The following is a 10898-nucleotide window of genomic DNA, read 5'->3' as shown; positions in this document are numbered from 1 at the left end:
CTGCAGCTGTGACCCCTTGCCATGGGCAGCAAGACTGGCTGCAGGAGTGGGCTCCTCAACCACTCCTGGTGGTCTGGCCTCGCTGAAGGTGGAAAGGGAGGCAGAGAAACCCGCACTGACTCCCTCCAGATACGGACTTGTGAGTTGGGCGGCAGACGGTGTCTGGCCAGCGTGATCAGGTTTAGCAAATAAAAATACAGGATGACCAATTAAATTTGAGGGGCTTCCCTGATGGCTCAGATGCTAAAGAATCTGCCTGCAAGGTGGGAGAACTGGGTTCAATCCCTGGGTTGCGAAGATCCTCTGGAGAAGGGAATGGCTACCCACTCCAGTATTCTTGCTTGGAGAATTCCATGGACGGAGGAGTCTGGCAGGCTACAGTCGGGGTCCCAAAGAGTCGGACACGACTGAGCAACTGACACATTATACTCAACAGTTATTCATTGGCATCTGAAATTCAAATTTAATGGTATCTCCTTGATTTTTACTTGCTAAATCTGACTGGTCAAACAGCCAAGGAGTGCTCAGCACATGGAGCTTGCACTGGCCTCCTGCTCAGTGCTGCCACATGCAGCTTCCACCTGTCACTGCCCTGCTCCAGAACTGTGTGTGGCTCCCAACTGCTTCCAGAGACAAGCTTGGACTCCAGGGCTACTGTGCTGGGCCTGGCTTTCCTGCCAGGCCAGCTGCCCTGCTTGGGCTCTTTCCCATCTCTGCCCCTGCTCATGTTTTCCCTGCCTGGCATGTCTCCTGTCCATTCCCTGTAGCAGTTGCAAACACTTATTGAGCACCTACTAAATATAGGCAACATGCTGAGTTTTTCATTTGCATTATCTCAATTTGATTGTCACAAAACCTAGTAGAGACAGTAGCTCTCCTGTTTTACCAGTGAAGAAAGTGATGCTCTCAGATGTGATTCTTTTTTTTTTAAACTGAAGTATACCTGATTTACAATATTGTGTTTCAGGTGTACAGCAAAGTGATTTGGTTACATATATATCAGATCAGATCAGTCGCTCAGTCGTGTCCGACTCTTCTGCAATCACAACACGCCAGGCCTCCCTGTCCATCACCAACTCCCGGAGTTCACTCAGACTCACGTCCATCGAGTCAGTGATGCCATCCAGCCATCTCATCCTCTGTCGTCCCCTTCTCCTCCTGCCCCCAATCCCTCCCAGCATCAGAGTCTTTTCCAGTCAACTCTTCGCATGAGGTGGCCAAAGTACTGGAGTTTCAGCTTTAGCATCATTCCTTCCAAAGAAATCCCAGGGCTGATCTCCTTCAGAATGGACTGGTTGGATCTCCTTGCAGTGCAAGGGACTCTCAAGAGTCTTCTCCAACACACAGGTCAAAAGCATCAATTCTTTGGTGCTCAGCCTTCTTCACAGTCCAACTCTCACATCCATACATGACCACAGGAAAAACCATAGCCTTGACTAGACGGACCTTTGTTGGCAAAGTAATGTCTCTGCTTTTCAATATGCTATCTAGGTTGGTCATAACTTTCCTTCCAAGGAGTAAGCGTCTTTTAATTTCATGGCTGCAGTCACCATCTGCAGTGATTTTGGAGCCCAGAAAAATAAAGTCTGACACTTTTTCCACTGTTTCCCCATCTATTTCCCATGAAGTGATGGGACCGGATGCCATCATCTTCGTTTTCTGAATGTTGAGCTTTAAGCCAACTTTTTCACTCTCTACTTTCACCTTCATCAAGAGGCTTTTGAGTTCCTCTTCACTTTCTGCCCTAAGGGTGGTGTCATCTGCATATCTGAGGTTACTGATATTTCTCCTGGCAATCTTGATTCCAGCTCATGTTTCTTCCAGCCCAGTGTTTCTCATGATGTACTCTGCATAGAAGTTAAATAAGCAGGGTGACAATATACAGCCTTTATGTACTCCTTTTCCTATTTGGAACCAGTCTGTTGTTCCATGTCCAGTTCTAACTGTTGATTCCTGACCTGCATACAAATTTCTCAAGAGGCAGATCAGGTGATCTGGTATTCCCATCTCTTTCAGAATTTTCCACAGTTGATTGTGATCCACACAGTCAAAGGCTTTGGCATAGTCAACAAAGCAGATATAGATGTTTTTCTGGAACTCTCTTGCTTTTTCCATGATCCAGCAGATGTTGGCAATTTGACCTCTGGTTCCTCTGCCTTTTCTAAAACCAGCTTGAACATCAGGAAGTTCACGGTTCACATATTGCTGAAGCCTGGCTTGGAGAACTTTAAGCATTACTTTACTAGCGTGTGAGATGAGTGCAACTGTGCAGTAGTTTGAGCATTCTTTGGCATTGCCTTTCTTTGGGATTGGAATGAAAACTGACCTTTTCCAGTCCTGTGGCCACTGCTGAGTTTTCCAAATGTGCTGGCATATTGAGTGCAGCACTTTCACAGCATCATCTTTCAGGATTTGGAATAGCTCAACTGGAATTCCATCACCTCCAGTAGCTTTGTTCGTAGTGATGCTTTCTAAGGCCCACTTGACTTCACATTCCAGGATGTCTGGCTCTAGGTCAGCGATCACACCATCGTGATTATCTGGGTCATGAAGATCTTTTTTGTACAGTTCTTCTGTGTATTCTTGCCATCTCTTCTTAATATCTTCTGCTTCTGTTAGGTCCATACCATTTGTGTCCTTTATAGAGCCCATCTTTGCATGAAATTTTCCTTTGGTATCTCTGATTTACGAACAAAGCTAGTGGAGGTGATAGAATTCCAGTTGAGCTATTCCAAATCCTGAAAGATGATGCTGTGAAAGTGCTACACTCAATATGCCAGCAAATTTGGAAAACTCAGCAGGGGCCACAGGACTGGAAAACGTCAGTTTTCATTCCAATCCCAAAGAAAGGCAATGCCAAAGAATGCTCAAACTACTGCACAGTTGCACTCATCTCACACGCTAGTAAAGTAATGCTTAAAGTTCTCCAAGCCAGGCTTCAGCAATATGTGAACCGTGAACTTCCTGATGTTCAAGCTGGTTTTAGAAAAGGCAGAGGAACCAGAGGTCAAATTGCCAACATCTGCTGGATCATGGAAAAAGCAAGAGAGTTCCAGAAAAACATCTATATCTGCTTTGTTGACTATGCCAAAGCCTTTGACTGTGTGGATCACAATCAACTGTGGAAAATTCTGAAAGAGATGGGAATACCAGATCACCTGATCTGCCTCTTGAGAAATTTGTATGCAGGTCAGGAATCAACAGTTAGAACTGGACATGGAACAACAGACTGGTTCCAAATAGGAAAAGGAGTACATAAAGGCTGTATATTGTCACCCTGCTTATTTAACTTCTATGCAGAGTACATCATGAGAAACGCTGGGCTGGAGGAAACACGAGCTGGAATCAAGATTGCCAGGAGAAATATCAGTAACCTCAGATATGCAGATGACACCACCCTTAGGGCAGAAAGTGAAGAGGAACTCAAAAGCCTCTTGATGAAGGTGAAAGTAGAGAGTGAAAAAGTTGGCTTAAAGCTCAACATTCAGAAAACGAAGATGATGGCATCCGGTCCCATCACTTCATGGGAAATAGATGGGGAAACAGTGGAAAAAGTGTCAGACTTTATTTTTCTGGGCTCCAAAATCACTGCAGATGGTGACTGCAGCCATGAAATTAAAAGACGCTTACTCCTTGGAAGGAAAGTTATGACCAACCTAGATAGCATATTCAAAAGCAGAGACATTACTTTGCCAACAAAGGTTCATCTAGTCAAGGCTGTGGTTTTTCCTGTGGTCATGTATGGATGTGAGAGTTGGACTGTGAAGAAGGCTGAGCGCCAAAGAATTGATGCTTTTGAACTGTGGTGTTGGAGAAGACTCTTGAGAGTCCCTTGGATTGCAAGGAGATCCACCCAGTCCATTCTGAAGGAGATCAGCCCTGGGATTTCTTTGGAAGGAATGATGCTAAAGCTGAAACTCCAGTACTTTGGCCACCTCATGCGAAGAGTTGACTCATTGGAAAAGACTCTGATGCTGGGAGGGATTGGGGGCAGGAGGAGAAGGGGACGACAGAGGATGAGATGGCTGGATGGCATCACTGACTCGATGGACGTGAGTCTCAGTGAACTCTGGGAGTTGGTGATGGACAGGGAGGCCTGGTGTGCTGCGATTCATGGGGTCGCAAAGAGTCGGTCATGACTGAGCAACTGATCTGATCTGATCTGATCTGATAAGCTGTTTGTATATTTTGGAAATTAAACTGTGCATCATTTGCAGATATTTTCTCGCAGTCCGTAGATTGTCAGACATGATTCTTAAACTGTGGTCCCTGGGCCAGCAGCTGCAATACCACGCACATTCTCAGGCGCTACTCCAGAACTACTGAATCAGAAACTCTGAGGCTGGGGCCCAGCTATCTGTATTTTAATCAGCTCCCTTCAGCCACATCAGAGTGTTTCCGATGCTTGTTCTAGTTTGTGACTTGCTGCTCTAAGAGATGAAGTAACTGAAGGAAGCTTTCATTCAGGCAGAGGTTGAGAGGATGATAGAAGACCCCCAGGCAGGGCATTTATGATCATTCTGAGCATCGTGCGTGGACTAGGCTCTGGAGATGCTGTAGCGACCCAGCAGTCCTGGTTGGTGAGGGGGAGAGAAGAAGGGAAAGAAGCAGAACTGACAGGCAGTCAGGCAGTTATGATGGATGGCAGCAGGATGGGAGGGTCAAGGAAAGCTTTCCTCAAGCAGACATCTAAGTCTCAAAAATCAGTTGGAATTAGTTAGATATAAAGGGTGGGAGGGCTTCTCAGGTGGCTCAGTAGTAAAGAATCCGCCTCCCAGTGCAAGAGAGGAGGGTTCCATCCCTGTGTTGGGAAGATCTCCTGGAGAAGGAAATGGCAACCCACTCCATTAATCTTGCAGGGGAAGTCCCATGGACAGAGGAGCCTGGCAGGGCTATAGTCCATGGGGTCGCAAAGAGTGGGAAAGGACTTAGTGACTAAACAACAACAAAAGGGTGGGAATGCTATTCCAAGTGTACTGACTAGTTTGTAGCAAGGCCCTGCAGATGTATCTGGGGAGAGTTCAGTCTTGATGGAAGGTGAAACAGCTGAGTAGGGGGCAGGGGAGGAATCAGATTGGGGGGGGGGGCGGCGCGGGGGAGGGGAGGAAGTGGGAGGCAAGTCTCTGCCTTCAGAGCAAATGAAGGAGCTTTAGGGGCTTCCCTGATGGCTCAGATGGTAAAGCGTCTGCCCGCAATGCAGAAGACCGGGGTTCGATCCCTGGGTCGGCAAGATCCCCTGGAGAAGGAAATGGCAACCCACTCCAGTAGTCTTGCCTGGAAAATTCCATGGACGGAGGAGCGTGGTAGGCTAAAGTCCATGGGGTTGCAAAGAGTCGGACACGACTGAGCAACTTCACTTAATAGCAATTGAGAAAAAGCCCTCTGGCTTTCGTGTGGAGTGGCACTAGAGAAGATAGTTGGGGAGGGGGGGAGCAGAGACCCAGGAGTGTCAGGCCCTAGACCCAGCCCGCTTCTGACCTTCAAGGCAGCTGTAGAGATTCAGACCCCAATCACAGTTTTGGGCTGGTGGCGGTTCCAAGGCCGGTGTTGCCGCCTCCGAGGCCAAGGGGTGGGGCTGGAGAGAGAACTGCCCCCACCATCTTCCGCTACTGGCCCACCCCGATGGCCCCGCCCCTACAGCCGCCCCGCCCCCAGCCCCGCCTCTCCGCAGCTGCTGGCTGGAGAAAGTCAGGCTCTGGGCTGCAATCCTGGGTTGCTCTTCCCTTCCTTGTTGCCTTTCCCTGCCAATGTGGCTGAGGCTGCGGGGCTCCTGGGGCCTCTCCTCCCAGACTTTCAGGGACAGGCTCTGGATGTGGTCAGGGATCCCTAGGCTGGAGGGCAGGAGACTTCCGTTGCTGTCCCTTATTCCTGCCAACCAGGCTGTCGGTGGTAGCCGAGCACTGCCCCAGCCTGACCAGGTTGCCTGGCAGTGTGGGCTCTGGCTGGGCAGTTTCCGGCTCCAGCTGTCCTTACCAGAAAAACGTCAGTTTGACTGAACCCTTTGAAATCTGTTTGGGATTTCTAGTCGCGGGAAGAACACTGAAAGATCATTAACCACCTGTGAAGGGGAGCTTTCTGTGTGTTCTGAAACCTCCGCAGGACTTACCAGCTGTCTTATGCGCTGAACCTTCAGCAAGGGGACCTCTTATTCTTCCTCTTTTTACTTAGATGTACTTTCTGGCCCCGTTCTCCTCCATCTGGTATCCAGACTCATTTCTCACTATGCTTTGCAATGCAAAGAGGGTCTCAAAAGGATGGGCTTCCCCGGTGGCTCAGCAGTGGTTTGATCCCTTGGGTTGGGAAGATCCCTTAGAGGAGGGCATAGCAACCCACTCCAGTATTCTTGCCTGGAGAATCTCAAGGACAGAGGAGCCTGGTGGGCTATCGTTCATAGGGTCGCAAAGAGTTGGACATGACTGAAGTGACTGAGCATGCACACATGCTAGAATGGATGTTCAATATTTTTAAATTTTGTTCAGGAATAGAATAAGAGATGTTTAAAAAAATACCATTTAGGGCTCTCCTGGTGGCTCAATGGTAAAGAATCCATATCTCAATGCAGGGGACACAGGTTTGATCCCTGATCCGGGCAGATCCCACATGCAGAACAACTAAGCCCGTGTACCACAACTATGGAACCTGCACTCTAGTGCCTACAAGCCGCAGCTACTGATCCCACGCACCTCAAGCACTGAAGCCTGCACCCCAGATCCCTGTTCCACAACAAGAGAGGCCACAGCACCGCAGCTAGAGAGCAGCTCCTGCTCGCTGAAACTAGATAAAGTCAGGGCAGCAGTAAAGACCCAGCTCAGCCAAAAATAAGTAAGTAAACAATTTGTAAAAATATTGTTGAGAGATCAATTAATGACAGGCCTTGAATTATATAGGGATGGAGTATATACAAGAGGGTCAGGGACAGCGTAAGTGCGTTGAAGTGGTGAATGAAGCCATGAATAGTGGAGAAAGAGAGTGCTAGGAGGTGGCCCATCTGGCCTTGAATATGGGGTAAAACCATGGGCACTGAGGAGCCACTGATGGTTTTTGAGCAGGAGAGTGACACAATATTGCTAGTCACTGTACCAGTGTAAATGTTGTATGCCCCATAGGGTCCTGCTTGATTATATCAACAAATCATCGCCATTGGGCTTCCTAAAAGAAAAGTGGTATGTATTTCTGAGTTGAAAGCAATCGCTTTTGCCTTGTGCATAATTTTTTCTACCTGTTTATCATCTTTGGTGGGGCTTCCCAGGTAGTACGAGTAAAATCCACCTGCCAATGCAGGAGACACAAGAGATGCAGGTTCAATCCTTGGATTGGGAAGATCCCCTGGAGGAGGGCACAGCAACCCATTCCAGTATTCTTACCTGGAGAACCCATGGACAGAGGAGCCTGGCGGGCTACACTCCATACGGTTGCAAAGAGTGATGTGACTGAGCACACACACGCATGTCTCTGCCAAGCTCCCTGCTGGTGTGAAATACTGAACTCCAGATTTTAAAAATTTATTTAGGGGCAAGAGAATTAAAATGTAGGGCTTCCCTGGTGGCTTGGATGGTAAAGAATCTGCCTGCAGTGCAGGAGACCCAGGTTTGATCTCTGGGTCAGTAAGGTCCCTAGAGAAGGGAATGGCCACTCGCTCTAGTATTCTTGGAGAATTCCATGGACAGAGGAGCCTGGCTGGATGACAGTCCATGGGTTCGCAAAGAGTCAGATACAACTGAGTGACAAACACTTTCTAACACAAAAGAACTAAAGAGGAAGGAGCAAGGAGAAAAGAGATGATACAGGTAGCAATGGGACAGGGTGGAAGAGAGAAGACTATCATGGATTTTCCTGGGGTCACCACCCAGTCAGTTTTCCAAGCAGCTTGAGGAGCAGCCAGGAGTGAATGAGGGCTGCGTGCCACATATTCTGAGCTTGGTGCCACGTATTACGGACTGGGGGCCACATATTGTGGGCTGGGGGGCCACGTGGCAGAAACAGTCCCATTGAGTCATGGGACGCACAGCCTCATTGCTTTGTAAAGCTTGGTGTGAGGAGTATTTTTGTTTTTTACAGCCCAGCTGTCTGTGTAATGACTTCCTTCCCTCGGCCTTGTTCACTGAGGTGTCCCTGGGCGACCAGCTGAGTCACCACATTCCTTGCAGCTTAAAACACTGGCCCAAGCACAGGGGCCTGGCTCCTTCATGTAGGTGGGACCTTTGAAGTCTGCTGGAGGGTGCGGAAAGACAGGCTACAGAGCTCCCATCTCTCACCTGTACCTCTCCCCCAAAACATGGTTTAAAAAGCAAGTGAAAATAGAAAGTCCATCTGTTAAACACTACGCAATGGCCACAGCCTGAAAAAAAATTATTTATCAGCAAACATGAAGTCATATAGGACTTCCCCTATTGCCCAGCAGATAAAGAATCCACCTGCAACTCAGAAGACATAGGAGACATGGGGTCGACCACTGGGTCAGGAAGATCCCTTGAAGGAGTAAATGGCAACCCACTCCAGTACTCTTGCCTGGGAAATCCCATGGACAGAGGAGCCTGGTGGGCTGCAGTCCAAAGGTTTGCAAAGAGTCAGACATGACTGAGTGACTAAGCACACAGCAAATGAAGTAAATGTCAAATAGAATGCAGGGAAGTGGGGAGATGAGGGGTGACCAAGAACTGACACCCCTGCCCTCTGTCCTGTTGCAGCGTGAAGGGTCCGAAATCCAAGTGAAGAGACTGGGAACTCTCATGCCCAGCTGGAATGGGATGGAAACTTGCTCAGCTCTTCTCTAAAATAAACAATAAGCAGGCAGTTTTCAGTAAAAATAAGGATGTATTGGCAGAAAGTTCAGGAATCTTATTCCCTGAAATATGTTTTAAAGAAAGCTTGGTCAGGTATATAAGAAGACAAGGTGGAGATTATTTATGATAGTCTTGTTCATGGCATAGGTGAGCAGGAAGCAAAAATGAGTTAGTAAACTATGATGGAGGCTGACCTTGGAATTCTACACATCACTGAGAAACTATTTGTTAGGTGTACATACAACAGCATGGATGTAGTGTTAAGTGGGGGAAATCAGTAAAAGAGATTTAAGGCATAATATTTTCCCAGTCTTATTGAGATATGACTGATGTACAGTAAACCACATGTATTTAAAGAGTACGATTTGAGTTTTGACATGTGTAGATACCCATGAAACCATTGCCGCAATCAAGCTAATGAATATAGCCATCTCCTGGCAAAGTATGGAGTAGATCTATATGTATTAAAATGAACAGATGTTGAATACCGATTAAGATAGGAAAAAAGTTCAGCAGCGTGTGCAATATAATCCCATAGTTAAAACAAAAAATGTGTAGATACCCTGAAAAATCTGGAGTGATATAAACCAAAATAAACTGTATTTGTTATTGTTGTGTAGACACTTAGCCGTGTTCGACTTTTTGCGACCCCCATGGACTGTAGCCCACTATGTTCCTCTGTCTATGTAATTTTCCAGACAAGAATACTGGAGTGGGTTGCCATTTCCTTCTCCAGGAGATCTTCCAACCTAGGGATCGAACCTGGGTCTTCTGCACTGTCAATCAGTTCGGTTCAGTTCAGTCACTCAGTCGTGTCCGACTCTTTGCGACCCCATGAATCGCAGCACGCCAGGCCTCCCTGTCCATCACCATCTCCCGGAGTTCACTCAAACTCATATCCATTGAGTCGGTGATGCCATCCAACCATCTCATCCTCTGTCGTCCCCTTCTCCTCCTGCCCCCAATCCCTCCCAGCATCAGAGTCTTTTCCAAAGAGTCAGCTCTTCGCGTGAGGTGGCCAAAGTACTGGAGTTTCAGCTTCAGCATCATTCCTTCCAAAGAAATCCCAGGGCTGATTTCCTTTAGAATGGACTGGGTGGATCTCCTTGCAGTCCAGGGGACTCTTAAGAGTCTTCTCCAACATCACAGTTCAAAAGCATCAATTCTTCGGCGCTCAGCCTTCTTCACAGTCCAACTCTCACATCCATACATGACCACAGGAAAAACCATAGCCTTGACTAGACGGACCTTTGTTGGCAAAGTAATGTCTCTGCTTTTGAATATGCTATCTAGGTTGGTCATAACTTTCCTTCTAAGGAGTAAGCGTCTTTTCATTTCATGGCTGCGGTCACCATCTGCAGTGATTTTGGAGCCCCCAAAAAATAAAGTCTGACACTATTTCCACTGTTTCCCCATCTATTTCCCATGAAGTCATGGGACCAGATGCCATGATCTTCGTTTTCTGAATGTTGAGCTTTAAGCCAACTTTTTCACTTAGGCAGAGTCTTTACCGTCTGAGCCACCAGGGCAGCCCCTGGTGGTTAATATAGGTTTTATATAAAGGTCACCACTAAGTGTGTGTCCTTTGGTGTCTGGCTTCTTTCACTCCATGTGATTTATTAGAGTCTTCCATGTTGTGTGAAGCTGTAGTTCATTCACTTTTAGCGCAGCATATAGCAGCATTCCATTGGGTGAATATACCAAAATTTATTTACCCCTTCAACTACTAATTGACATTTGGGTCATTTCCAATTTAGAGCTACTACAAATAATGCTGCTGGGAGCATTTTGGTACATGTCTGCTGCTCTGCCTTAGCATGTATTACAGTACGGTTCCAAGTCATTTACATCTATAATCTTGTTATTTCTCTTCTATTTGGCCTACCTGGATTTTGCTCCTGTTTTCTTTTTTTTCTCCTTTTGGATCAGCCAAGTGTTTTCAATGATTGCATTTTATCTTCTGCATTAGATTTTTTAAAGTGTGTTAAAACATATATAATCCCAAGTTTACCATTATAAGTATGTTTAAATGTGCAGTTCACTGGTTTTAAGTACATTCACATCTTTGTGCAGCCAATCTCCAGAACCATTTTCATCTTGCAAAACTGATATGCT

Source organism: Bos taurus, chromosome 13 (genome assembly GCF_002263795.3).
Source record: "Bos taurus isolate L1 Dominette 01449 registration number 42190680 breed Hereford chromosome 13, ARS-UCD2.0, whole genome shotgun sequence".
Classification (NCBI taxonomy): Eukaryota; Metazoa; Chordata; class Mammalia; order Artiodactyla; family Bovidae; genus Bos; species Bos taurus.
Note: the sequence above shows the minus strand (reverse complement) of the source record.